The 14,435-nt window shown below is 44.0% G+C and overlaps 1 protein-coding gene across 24 annotated transcripts in view; it reads left to right on the top strand.

Moving 5' to 3' along the window:
- Positions 1–14,435, top strand: part of NEK1 (NIMA related kinase 1) — a 189,371-nt gene that overhangs the window by 59,520 nt on the left and 115,416 nt on the right. The window lies entirely within an intron of this gene.

Below are 14,435 nucleotides of genomic sequence, written 5' to 3'. Positions count from 1 at the left end.
TTGTGTTCAGATACGGAATTTATTTTGACCAGATATTAAAAAAAACAACCTGGGAATAAATATAAATATTTTATTATTTATTTATTATTTTATTGATATTTTTAGGAAAGCATGTATGTGTAACCTACGCGTTTAAACTATAAATGAGCCTCTAACTTTTAAAGTTACATTTTACTCTTGCCACATTATTTTCAAAAGTAAGCAGATTGCTAATACTGAACATCAGTCAAGGGATTAATCAGTATTTCTGCTGCACAGGTTCTCTCCTCTTCATAGCAAATTGGTAATACTGTAATTTTCATTTTTGAATTTTGGTGGTGGTCCAGTGTTGTTGCTGGAGGCTCCACGTCTGAGCCTTTCAACTCAGGACACGAGAGTTTCTGCCTCTGATAGCAGAACAAATTGCTGGTTCAATTTCTCCCGACTGCTTTTTGTCTTACAACTTCAATTTTTATTTGTTTTTATGCAACTTGACTTCATCTTGCAGCATTGATGAGATGAGAGGAATCACTGCAGCTTTGAGGGTCTACCTTCTAGTTTCTCTGGTACAACACAACAGTTTAGGGCATCTCCCCCATTCTATGGGTCCGGTGGCCCTCCATCGGTTAGCGGGACCTTTTCCCAGTGAAAGAGCCTTCACACAGTAATACCCTGAAGCTATATTTATTAGCAATTAATGAACAGAGTACACATGCAAAGGATCTGATGCTCATCGCTCCCCATAAAACAGGCTTCTCCCAGTGGCCAGTCAGGATTGGATCGTCTGGGGTTCCAGCTTCTGCACAGTATGGTCGTGCAGGGTCTCCGAGATCTAGCAGCTTTGATCTTAGGCTGCATCCCAGCGTTAGGGTCCAACAAACTTCTCTTTTGACTCTCATTATATAGTTTAAAATGGGAGTTTTTCTTCGAGGAGTGTCCTTGTGGGTGCTCCACTTCAGGTGAATCTACATCCCTCCAATCAGAGGATTTCAGTAGCAGTGTCTAGTTGGTTCGCACATGCGTTGTCCACATCTTGTACTCTCTCTGGCTGTTACATAGGGCTGTGTGACCAACCCTCCCTCAGTTCCTTCTCTACTGCCCTTGGCTTGAGATGGAGCAATGGCAGTGCCTCTGAGTTTACCTTTATCTTAAGAATTAGTCTAGATTAGGAATTTTAGAACCTAGTTTAGCTAGTTAAGTCTTTATTTACTCTTTTTCTTCCCTGTTTTTTTTTCCTCATGAGAAAGTGTGGGGTTTTTTTGTTCTTTAAATTATTATACCTTCTAGCATAGTGTAAATACCATATTCTGAGGGGCATGCCCAGCTTCCAGGTTTTAAGTGCTGCTTCACTTGCCAGTTGTCAGTCCTGGTCTCTGACAGACACTCACTGTGTGTCTGTGGTCTCGGTGATTCACACGTACCACAAAAGTGTTCCCATTGCTGTAATCTGAAGACCCGAGCCAGGAAAGCGAGGAATCTTCAGTTAAAAGCCCTCTTGATGGGGAAGTCTCTGTGCCCAGCATCCGATCCAGGATCATGGACCTCTCCTGGGCACTGGTCTCGAGCGGTGGCATCTGACAGGCATTCTGCAGTACCCTCTCAAAAGAGAGAGCACTCCAGCTACAGCCTCCCCTTCCTGGAAATCTGCCAAAAAGAGGTGATCCCCAACTCCTCAGACACCATCGGTACCAACTGCACCGAGACAGATTACCTCTGAGGTGGCAGGACCCTCTGGTACTTCAGGTACCGTGCAAGCCAAGGACCCTAAGTGGGCAGGCTAGGAGAGAAGCAGCAATGAGAAACTTAACCATCCCTTCCTCAGTACTGCTGGAACCGCTCAAACGTGTGACACCGAGTAGCTCAGCAGCACTGTAGTGTGTGGTGCCACCTTCTGCCTCCATAGTGTACAATCCTCAACATTGATAATCAGCGTAATTGCATTGGTACTGCCGACAACACCCTCCTCGGTACCAGTGCTGTTAGTACCGCAGCAATTTCTCCGGCACAAAAAACCTCTTAGTATTTTCAGCACTGGAATCTCTCCTCCTGGGTACTGATATTACTCCATCATGGTCAGTACTGTACCAGCTTACACCACCATCCAGGTCAGCTCCTCCTTTCTCCAGCGACAAGAATGATGATGAAGAACAGGAAAACCTCTCTTCGTGTCACTCCTCTCCTATCCGGACAACCGCCAGACCAGGTCCACCAGAACAACCTCAACACCACCCCGGACCCAAAGCTCATGGGTGGTACAGACATCCCTGGATATCTCCATTAATGCCATCCCCACCACGGTGGTCCTACTGGGACCCATGGGCAGTGTACTGTCACTACACTGTAAGCCTCCCAGCACACACAGAGAGGTCAAGGCATTCCCTATTATCCTCAATGCCTGGACCCTGTAAATCCCTGGAAGAGACACCTGAGGGACTCTAAGAGACTTAGGATCAGGAGGTCACCCCAGCTGCTAATTTTTCCTTCTCCTCTCTGGACAAAGCGGTTGTGCCCCCAGTACCCATAATGGATGATTAAGACTAAACTTTTGTCACAGATATTTTTAGTAAAAGTAAAGACAGGTCACAGGCAATAATCAAAAATTCATGGAAGCCTGTGACCTGCCTTTGACTTTTACTAAAAATATCTGACAAAATGGGTACGGTGAAGGGTCCAGCATGCATTGCTTCTGGGGTCCCCTACTGTCTGCAGCAGTGGGGCAGCTGCAGGGTCCCCACACTGCTTGCCGTGGCTAGGCAGCTGCAGGGGCCCCAGCTTGGAGCTCTCGGGGGAGAGGGGGGCGCCACCGATGGCTCAGAGCTCTGGGGTCCCCCACTACCCATGGCAGCTCAGAGTTCCAGGATCCCCGCGGTGGCTGAAGTCAGAGAGGTCTCTGGAAGTCAGTTTCTGTGACAAAATTGTAGCCTTACATCCAGACTTCAAACAGTCACAAGAGCTGTTTAAGAGGATTGCAGACTCTCTGGAGATACCAGTGGAAGAAGTTGTGGAGTCACAACATAAGCTGTTGGACATCCTCCAGACATCATCTTCATCCATGATTGCTCTCCGGATGAATGAGGTATCCATTGACCTGACCAAGGCCATCTGACAGAATCCAGCAGCAATTCCACTTACCTGTAATAGAGTGGACAAAAAATATTACATCTCTTCCAAGGGAATGGAATTTTTGTTTTCACAACCTACACCAAATTATCTGGTGATAGAAACCATGAATGTGTGGGGCAGACGACATTCCAGATCCAATCCATACCATAGTGACTGGGAATGATTATCTTTTTGAGTGTCAGGCCTAGTCATCAGTGACCCTACAGTTCAGGATCACAAACTATGAGGTGTTAATGGCCAAATGCAACCACTCCAATTATTCAGAGATGGCTGACTTTATTGATTTATCTCCCTGAGAGCAAGAAAAAGAAATTTAAAGCAGTTATCTCTAAGGGCCAGCTCCTATCTTGAACAGTCATGCAAGCCTCAATGGACTTGGCAGACACTGGCACGTTCCATCACCACGACTGTAGTCATGTGGCGAGCTTCATGCCTCTACCTCTCTGGGTTTCCCAGGGAGGTACAATCCACTGTCGAGGATCTCCCGTTCAAGGGCCCAAAGCTATTCTCAGATAAAACAGATGAGTCACTTCACACACTAAAGGATTCCAGAGCAACTCTTCGATCCTTAAGCATCAACACACTTACACAAAGAAAAAAATGGGAAATGTTACTCGGCACAAAGAGCAAGATCTGCGCCATACACACAAACAGAGGCAATAAGACCCACAAAAACATAGGCAGACCCCTACCAGGTGGAGACCACTCCCATCTCAACTATGAAAATCCCAGAAACTCCACACTAAACAGCAGTTTTGAGGGTTTGGTCAAAGACCTGAGATACCTCCCACATTTTCAAGTGCTGGAACCATCCACAGCTGTCCATTCTTTCAGAGACCGTCTGATTCCATTCCACCCAGCATGGAAGACCATCACATCAGACAAATGGGTACTAGAAATTATCAAGAATGGCTTTGAATCCAGTTTACCTCCTTCCTTTTCAAGGACCCTTCTCATGAACACCTACTGCAACAGGAAGTAAACCATCTCCTACGCCTAGGTGCCATAGAGTTAATACCAACAAAGTACAGAGGGAATGGTTTCTACTCCTATCATTCCTTAACCCAGGAAAAAAAACAGCGGATGTAGGCCCATTCTTGACCTAAGGAAACTCAACAAATTTGTGAAGACCCAACGGTTCAGGGTAGTCATGCTCACAACGATAATTCCAGCACTAGAACAAGGGGACTGGTTCTCGACTCTTGATTTCCGGTATGCATATTTCCACATAACGATGCATCTTTCACACAGGAGGTTTCTCAGATTTGTTCTGGGAAAAGATCATTACCACTACGAGGTACTCCCTTTTGGCCTGTCTGTGGTTCCATCGGATTTTCGAAAGTACTGGCATTGGTGGTGGCTCCCCCCTGCAGACGAGGTCATAATATTCCCCTAGCTGAACTATTGCTTACTCAAAGCCTCCACACAAGAAAAGGCCCTAGGAGCTACCCAAAAGAAAATGGGTCTGTTCACAACCAAGCTTACAAATAACTAGCGAAAATCAATGCTCATGCCTGTGCAGAGACTAGAGTTAATCAGGGTGTACCTTAGTTCATTGGAAGCTATGGCCTAACTGCCCCCACACAGATTTGTCATTCTCGTCCATCTGATTACTACAACACAAACCAGCCCATAGACATCAGCCAGAACCTGTCTCCAACTATTAGGCCATATGTCAGCAACAATATTTATCCTGAAACATGCCAGATTACATGTGCTACTTTCAAGACTGGCTTCTCTGCACTGGTGGACTCGACCACACAGTGTTTGTGTAGGAGTTCCCTTTGACAGACCCATCAATAATATTCACAAAGGACGCTTCTCTGCTATGTTGTGGGGGTGCACTGGTACAACCACACAAGCCAGGGCAGGTGGTCCCCCTTGGAATCAACATTGCACATAAAGCTATTGGAATTTCGAGTAGTCTACAGTGCATGCTCACATTTCCTACTCATGATCAGGAACGAGACCATAAAGGTATTGATGGACAATGTTGCTTTTATGTTTTATATAAACCGAGAAGGGGGGCATGGTTACACTTGCTATGCACAAAAGTGATACAATTATGGAACTGGTGCATCCACCACAACATTGACATCTCAGCCTCCTACCTACCAGGATGCCAAAACACCACTGCGGACATGTTGAGCAGAAAATTCTCCCAGGACTGTGAGTGGGGACTATAACAGGTATTCAAATGCTGGGGGTTCCCAGCCATACACTTTGCAGCAACCCAGAATGCCAAATGCCCACATTTCTGCTTGAGAGCAGGATTGGAACCCTGATCTCTAGTGGATCTCAACAAGGGATCTGGGGCCGTGAGCAGGTTTCAGGTGGTCCTCCAAGCATGGTTGGCATTACTCACTAAGGACCAGGGAAGAAAGCCGAAGCCCCACCGTGCAGGACTGCAGCCTGGGGCCCTGAGCCCCACCACCCAGGTGTGAAGCCGAAGCCTGAGCAACTTAGCTTTGTGGGGCCCCCTGTGGTGTGGGGTCCCTGACAGTTGTCCTACTTGCTATCCCTTAATGCTGGCCCTAGCTTTTATATGCAGAAAAACAGTTGTGGCTGGGCTGGGGAGTTTTCATAGCATGTTGGGGCAGGGGATGGGGCTCAGAAAGAAAAAGATTGAGAACTGCTGCTCTGGGTGTTGCTTTTCTCCTCAAATGGGATGCACCTCTACTGTGTGCATTTCCCCTAACCCCTATCCTATCCAGGGTCATACATAAGAAGGACTGACAAATCCAGAGTTATCTTGATAGCCCCCACGTGGTCCAGACAGACATGGTTCCCTGCTGAAGATGGCCATGTGCCCACTGTGTACTCTTTCCCTTCTTCCACATACCTTGTCTCAGGATGTGAGCAAGGTCCACCACCTGAACTTGGCAATACTCCACCTGAAAGCATGGCTACTCCATGATTCCAAAGCAGCGGAAATTACCTGTTCAGAGGAAGTAAGAGCCATACTGTTAAACAGCAGACAGTCTACTGCCCGATATACTTGCCTACACAAATGGAAGAGATTCCACATATGGTACCAGAATAGATAAACAGTGGTGACTACCTCTCCTTTATCAATATTTGATTACATACTGGAACTTAAGAAATTGGGTCGCTCAGAGTACACCTTGAGGCAATCATGGCTTTCCACCACAAAGTTGACAAGTTCTCAGTTTTCACGCACCCTACCACTAAACGATTTCTCCTTTACCCTGAAATACGAGCCCCTACATCCTCATAGGACCTTAATCTAGTGCTACGATGCCTTACTGGGTCTGCATTTGAACCCTTAGCAAAATATTCACTTCTCCAGCTCTCAATGAAGGTGACCTCTTGTTGCTATAACAGCCACACGATGAGTTGGAAAACTTGGGGCTTTCATGGCACACCGTCTATACACAATATTCTTTAAAATTAAGTTACTCTAAGACCACATCCAAAACTTTTATGTAAAATAGTTGCCTCATTCCACTTGAACCAGCCCATCCATCTCCCATTGTTCTTTCCAAAACTTTTTGGGAACAAACAAGAAACGATGTTCCGTACCTGGGATGGCAGAAGGGTGCTAGCATTTTACATTTGCAAATTTCTGAAAGATTTAGTCCTGTCAAAGTTATTTCTCCCCATCACGGAGACATGGAACTCTGGCTGCATTGACCTTTTTGCTACTGCCAGCAAAAACTACAACATCCCCCTGCCCCCAGGGACCCGCACACACTCCACTAGATTGCATTCTTTATTAATACCCTTCCTCAACAATGTACCTATCATAAACATCTGCAAATAGCAACATGGGCATCATCCCATACATTCACAGAGCACTACGCAATAGGGCAAAACTCGTCACTGGATGCTCTGTTTGGACTCACAGCCTTATTTGTTGCCACTGCACCTCCAAAGCCCCTTCCTTCCCCTGAGGAGCACTGCTCTGTAGTCATCTAAAATGGAGCACCTACAGGGTCGCTCCTTAGAGAAGAGACGGTTACTCACCCTGTGCAGTAACTGAGGTTCTTCCCGATGGTTATCCCTGTGGGTGCTCCGCTACATTCCTTCCTCCCGTCAATTTCAGAGTTTCATGGTAGAGACTCTGTGATAGAGAAGGAACTGAGGGAGGTTTGTCGCACAGTGCTACGTAACATTCAGAGGTGCCGCGAGATAGGGACAGCGCATATATGACTCAATCAGGCACTACTACTGAATTCTCTGATCACAGGCGCAGGGATGCAGATTTACCTAAAGTGGAACACTCACAGGGACAACCATCTCGAAGAACCTCAGTTACTGCACAGGGTGAGTAACAGTCTCCTCTTCTTATCTATACCATAACCAATTATTTTACTCAAAACACAACTATATAATAATTCTAACCACTCATTTTACATAACTATATAGGGAGTTCCCATGTCTAGTGCTTGCTTACTCATGCTTTTGTGTTTTTTCAAAATTTGTTAAAACATCTCAAGGTCTGCTTATTTTTATGACTTGGAGGTGGGATACACACTCAGGGTAGGAATGGTTAATCAGCAGCAGAACATGACTCCCATCTCCTGCACAATACACTCTCTAATTTCTTAAAATATTGTCTAATGGTCTAAAACACTTTCCCTCGGAACAGCAAAAACTTTATAATTTCTATTTATCGACAAAAGCAACTTTTAACAAAAAAAATCAGACACCCAGTAAAGAAACTTGCCGAAACAAGGTTAGCTTGTCCATATTTCCTTCTGTTCCCATGAATCTGTGATTTTACTGTATCTATCCCTGTTAGCAATGCTGCAGTATTTTCTTCTATCTGCTAAAGCCAAGGCTAAATTTCCCCAACTATGGTTTCTGTTACCAATTTACGGTGGCTCTGCATACAAGATGGCTGCAGATTATGCTAAATCCATACACAAAATGGCTACAGGTCATGTCAGTTCCAGGACTGTCGCAACAGCGCCACTTGAGTGGGCTCCTCTGCTCCCCCTTCTAACGAGGTAGAGAAGCACCAGGAAGCATCAAGCCACGTCCAAGATATGCGATAGGCAGCTTTTCAGAAGACTCGGAGGGCAAGCTATGCCTTGCTGCGGCAAACAGCCAACCCTTGATCTGCCAGGGCATGAGAATTTAAAGTCAAATCAGCATGCTGGGATCTCATCTCCCCCATTCACAGTCATGATCGTGCTGTGGAAAGGCTTGACGAGGAACATGAGGCTTCCCAAGGAGCTGAGAACCACTTGTAGCTTACTTAGGGGGCAAGTTTTGCAAACTCTAAGGCTCCAGCTCCCAGATAGACAGAAGTGAGTGTCTCCTTCATCAGGAAGTAATTCATATAGTTGATGAGCAAGTGATATAAAATTCAAATTTAAATATTTTTGCCTTTGCCTTCCCACCTCAGAGAATGCTTGTTTGCTGAGGCCCTTTTCCTGTATAAGGGATCACTTATGGTGATCTGTATTGGACTCACTGCCACTCTCCCACACTGTAGCATGTCTGGGCATAAAGAGAATCCTATTACTCCTGTGAATCCCCATTTGAAGCAGCATAGAATCATAGAATATCAAGGTTGGAAGGGACCCCAGAAGGTCATCTAGTCCAACCCCTTGCTCAAAGCAGGACCAATTCCCAGTTAAATCATCCCAGCCAGGGCTTTGTCAAGCCTGACCTTAAAAACTCCTAAGGAAGGAGATTCTACCACCTCCCTAGGTAACGCATTCCAGTGTTTCACCACCCTCTTAGTGAAAAAGTTTTTCCTAATATCCAATCTAAACCTCCCCCACTGCAACTTGAGACCATTACTCCTCGTTCTGTCATTTGCTACCATTGAGAACAGTCTAGAGCCATCCTCTTTGGAACCCCCTTTCAGGTAGTTGAAAGCAGCTATCAAATCCCCCCTCATTCTTCTCTTCTGCAGGCTAAACAATCCCAGCTCCCCCAGCCTCTCCTCATAACTCATGTGTTCCAGTCCCCTAATCATTTTTGTTGCCCTCCGCTGGACTCTCTCCAACTTATCCACATCCTTCTTGAAGTGCGGGGCCCAAAACTGGACACAGTACTCCAGATGAGGCCTCACCAATGTCGAATAGAGGGGAACGATCACATGCCTCGATCTGCTTGCTATGCCCCTACTTATACATCCCAAAATGCCATTGGCCTTCTTGGCAACAAGGGCACACTGCTGACTCATATCCAGCTTCTCGTCCACTGTCACCCCTAGGTCCTTTTCCGCAGAACTGCTGCCTAGCCATTCGGTCCCTAGTCTGTAGCTGTGCATTGGGTTCTTCCGTCCTAAGTGCAGGACGCTGCACTTATCCTTATTGAACCTCATCAGATTCCTTTTGGCCCAATCCTCCAATTTGTCTAGGTCCTTCTGTATCCTATCCCTCCCCTCCAGCGTATCTACCACTCTTCCCAGTTTAGTATCATCTGCAAATTTGCTGAGAGTGCAATCCACACCATCCTCCAGATCATTTATGAAGATATTGAACAAAACCGGCCCCAGGACCGACTCTTGGGGCACTCCACTTGATACCGGCTGCCAACTAGACATGGAGCCATTGATCACTACCCGTTGATCCCGACAATCTAGCCAGCTTTCTACCCACCTTATAGTGCATTCATCCAGCCCATACTTCCTTAACTTGCTGACAAGAATACTATGGGAGACCGTGTCAAAAGCTTTGCTAAAGTCAAGAAACAATACATCCACTGCTTTCCCTTCATCCACAGAACCAGTAATCTCATCATAAAAGGCGATTAGATTAGTCAGGCATGACCTTCCCTTGGTGAATCCATGCTGGCTGTTCCTGATCACTTTCCTCTCATGCAAGTGCTTCAGGATTGATTCTTTGAGGACCTGCTCCATGATTTTTCCAGGGACTGAGGTGAGGCTGACTGGCCTGTAGTTCCCAGGATCCTCCTTCTTCCCTTTTTTAAAGATTGGCACTACATTAGCCTTTTTCCAGTCATCCGGGACTTCCCCGGTTCGCCACGAGTTTTCAAAGATAATGGCCAATGACTCTGCAATCACAGCCGCCAATTCCTTCAGCACTCTCAGATGCAACTCGTCCGGCCCCATGGACTTGTGCACATCCAGCTTTTCTAAATAGTCCCTAACCACCTCTATCTCCACAGAGGGATGGCCATCTCTTCCCCATTTTGTGATGCCCAGCGCAGCAGTCTGGGAGCTGACCTTGTTAGTGAAAACAGAGGCAAAAAAAGCGTTGAGTACATTGGCTTTTTCCACATCCTCTGTCACTAGGTTGCCTCCCTCATTCAGTAAGGGGCCCACACATTCCTTGGCTTTCTTCTTGTTGCCAACATACCTGAAGAAACCCTTCTTGTTACTCTTGACATCTCTGGCTAGCTGCAGCTCCAGGTGCGATTTGGCCCTCCTGATATCATTCCTACATGCCCGAGCAATATTTTTATACTCTTCCCTGGTCATATGTCCAACCTTCCACTTCTTGTAAGCTTCTTTTTTATGTTTAAGATCCGCTAGGATTTCACCTTTAAGCCAAGCTGGTCGCCTGCCATATTTACTATTCTTTCGACTCATCGGGATGGTTTGTCCCTGTAACCTCAACAGGGATTCCTTGAAATACAGCCAGCTCTCCTGGACTCCTTTCCCCTTCAAGTTAGTCCCCCAGGGGATCCTGGCCATCCGTTCCCTGAGGGAGTCGAAGTCTGCTTTCCTGAAGTCCAGGGTCCGTATCCTGCTGCTTACCTTTCTTCCCTGCGTCAGGATCCTGAACTCAACCAACTCATGGTCACTGCCTCCCAGTGCAGTGTAATAGAAATTGTGCCTGTCTAGTTTTTCAGACCAGGGAACCTCACTCTAAGCCTCTTTCCCTGGCAGAGTCTGAAAGGTGAGAAGGGATCTTTCTTTTTGTCCCTCCCTTTTAATAGACTGGTCCCACATTAAAGCATCAGGAGCTCCTTAGGCAGTCTGTTCCCAAAATAGAGTTACATAAGCACTCCATTCCTCAGATAGTAGCTCCATCATGGATGACGGGGAAGTTAGTAAATCACAAGCCATTATGAACATCAGAAGGGATTTCTAAATAAAGCCCTGAGTGGTACTAGGTCTCTCCTAAAGTACTTAAATTGTGGTTATCCAGCCTGGAGGAGAAGACAGGCATCCTTTCATGTTCCTTGGGCCATCTAATGGGCTGTTTCCCCAATCAAGGTATTTGTCCCAGTACCCCATCTTACTTAAGAGGTCCACAGACCAGGATGAATAATATGCTTATCACCCTCTTGTAAACAACCAAGGGAAGTACCACATACCACCAAAAACAAAGCACAGATGAAGATCCAAAATGCATGAGTCTCCCAGGACATGGAGCCAGTGGTTCACAAAACTCAATAATTATAATTAATAATAATAATAAAAAAGTCTTCAAACAAATATAGAGCCAGAGTTTCCTATACTCCTGCTTTGAGGATATCTTAAGACCAGACTGGGGATTTATGTTTAAAACTAAATCTTAAGCTAAAATGTTCTATAAAATAAGGAAATTTAACAAGTTCTGGGATCCTAAGTTTGATTCAGCAATAGACCCACCATTGATGTAGTCTAACATTCAGAAGTCACACCTTCAGACTTCTTTCTAAAAGATCCCATAGATAAGAGTGAAGACACTACATAGAACTTGCTACACCTTGACTCTGGCTATTTTTAGACCAAAAATGTTCCCTGTTCTTATTTAGGAAAACCTAATTGGTGGCAAGCAAATGGCTCATTGTCTAGGGGTATGATCCTTGTTTTGAGTGCAAGAGGTAATCCTAACGGAGTTCTGTGCCAAAAAAATAAAAATTCTGCACATTATTTTTAAAATTCTACAAATTTTTGAGAGTAAATAAATCAGGGTGGATTGGATTAAAATCAAATTGATTTTAAATCATGATTTAAATCACTAGTCAGACTCTATTTAATCATGGATTTCTACATAAAAGTGCATTCTTATTATAACCTGAATATATATTCTTCACAACTCAGAGATGTAGGTTTCATTTTTAGAAGCTACATGCTATACGTTGTTTAATCTGAAAAGTTTTCAAAATAAATCATAGTTTTACAGCTATATCAGAAAATAAATGATTGTTTGGTTATTTCATTAACCAAAGGTAATTGAAGCAGCAATTTATGAAGTCACTGGGAGAACGATCTCCAATTCAACAGATTAATCATTAATACTTGGAGGATTTTCTTGCCATGCTGTATTAGGAGGAGAACATCACCAGACAGACATTTAAATTGTTTTATTTAACTAAAACACTGTTATGTATTCTGGATTTTTTTCTTCAACAGCAAACATAATATTTTAACAAAACAAGCATATGAATTTTTGAATTTAGGTAAACCAAGTTTTTTAAAATCAGGTTTGTTTTTGTCAAAATTGTTTAAAATAGTTAAATGAAATATTTAAAAAAATTAAATAGACTATGTCAGCCAGGTCAACATGAGAAACTTAAAATATTGGCTTCTGCAGCTAACTCAGTAGTCTTCACCTTCATTTTCCTGTTTGTTCATAATCTGGAAAAGAAAATCAAGCTTTCCTGCTCTTTCTGGTCCCAAACAATTTCTCAGTTTGGAATGAATTAGTCTAAAGGAAGAAAATGTTCTTTACACTAGCAGAAGAAGCTACTGCTGTTAAAAGTGAGATTATCACTTCAACTGTCTCTGAATCCAAGTGCTTAAGTGATTTCCACCAGTTCACTGGTGTGACTTTCTTTAAAACATCATCAGCAAACATATAGTTCTTGAATGGTTGACCCTTAGTTCTGAAGTTTATTATAGTTGGCATTATGGAGGGATGATTGCTGGATGTCCATGTCATAGACAACTCTTCTTCAACAGTTAAGGTTTGACCCTGGTACCAAGTATTGCAAATATTTGCAAGAAAATGAGCTGGAGATAATGCTTGTCCCATTCATTTTTTTTTAATGCTTGTAATTTAACTCTGTCATTGCATATTTCTCTTTTTAAGATCTCACTCAGTGCCTTCCAAATTTCAACAGCATTAGCAATAAAACAGCTATTTCCCTGCATTTTGTTCAAGGCTACAGAAATAGGCTTCAGGGTACTCAGCATGTGTTCAACATTTCTCTTAAGCCCAACGTTGAGAACTCTGTCTGTGACAATGCGATCTGTTTTTTCACGATTTTGTTCACAAACTGTCTTCAGGTTAGGCCAGTTCTTGATACAGTGCTCAAAACAGTCCAATACTACGTTCCATCACATCTCTTGTGGGAGAGTTAGCTTGGTTCCTCCCACTTCTTTCAGAGCCGCTGCTGCAAAGTGGCTGTTATGGAATTATTTTGCAATTTCAACAACATTAGCCTTTAGTTCTGGAACACTGAAGTCTTTTTGGCTAGAAGGTGCATCAAATGAGCACTGCAACTGTATGTTAGCTTGGGACTCTTTTGTTTTCTAAATAATTTCTTCTCATCTTGGATACATTTGCAGTATTGTCTATGACCAAGCTGTATACTAGACATTTGAGTTTTTTCCCACAGTTTGTTATAGCTTTTTTACTGCTACTTCTTGTAAGTATTTTGCTGTATCAATTGTTTCTGTACGGAAGACATTCCGTTCTTCTGTTGTCACACAAGCACATACAAGAGGATCATTGTGGACATTGCTCCACCCATCAAGACTTGGATTAACAATTTTACCTTCTAGACTTTTTGTACACTGCTCAATTTCTGTTTCATACTGTCAAGGTTCCTCCCCCACTCTGAACTCTAGGGTACAGATGTGGGGACCTGCATGAAAAACCTCCTAAGCTTATCTTTACCAGCTTAAGTCAAAACTTCCCCAAGGTACAAAATATTACACCCGTTATCCTTGGACTGGCCGCTACCACCACCAAACTAATACTGGTTACTGGGGAAGAGCTGTTTGGACGCGTCCTTCCCCCCAAAATACTTCCCAAAACCTTGCACCCCACTTCCTGGACAAGGTTTGGTAAAAAGCCTCACCAATTTGCTTAGGTGACTACAGATCCAGACCCTTGGATCTTAAGAACAATGAACAATCCTCCCAACACTTGCACCCCCCCTTTCCTGGGAAATGTTGGATAAAAAGCCTCACCAATTTGCATAGGTGACCACAGACCCAAACCCTTGGATCTGAGAACAATGAAAAAGCATTCAGTGTTTTACAAGAAGACTTTTAATAAAAAATAGAAGTAAATAGAAATGAAGAAATCCCCCCTGTAAAATCAGGATGGTAGATATCTTACAGGGTAATTAGATTCAAAAACATAGAGAACCCCTCTAGGCAAAACCTTAAGTTACAAAAAAGATACACAGACAGAAATATTTATTCTATTCAGCACAATTCTTTTCTC

The sequence above is a fragment of the Lepidochelys kempii genome, chromosome 4 (genome assembly GCF_965140285.1).
Source record: "Lepidochelys kempii isolate rLepKem1 chromosome 4, rLepKem1.hap1, whole genome shotgun sequence".
In the NCBI taxonomy this organism is placed as follows: domain Eukaryota; kingdom Metazoa; phylum Chordata; order Testudines; family Cheloniidae; genus Lepidochelys; species Lepidochelys kempii.
This window is presented reverse-complemented; position numbering and strand designations above follow the sequence as displayed.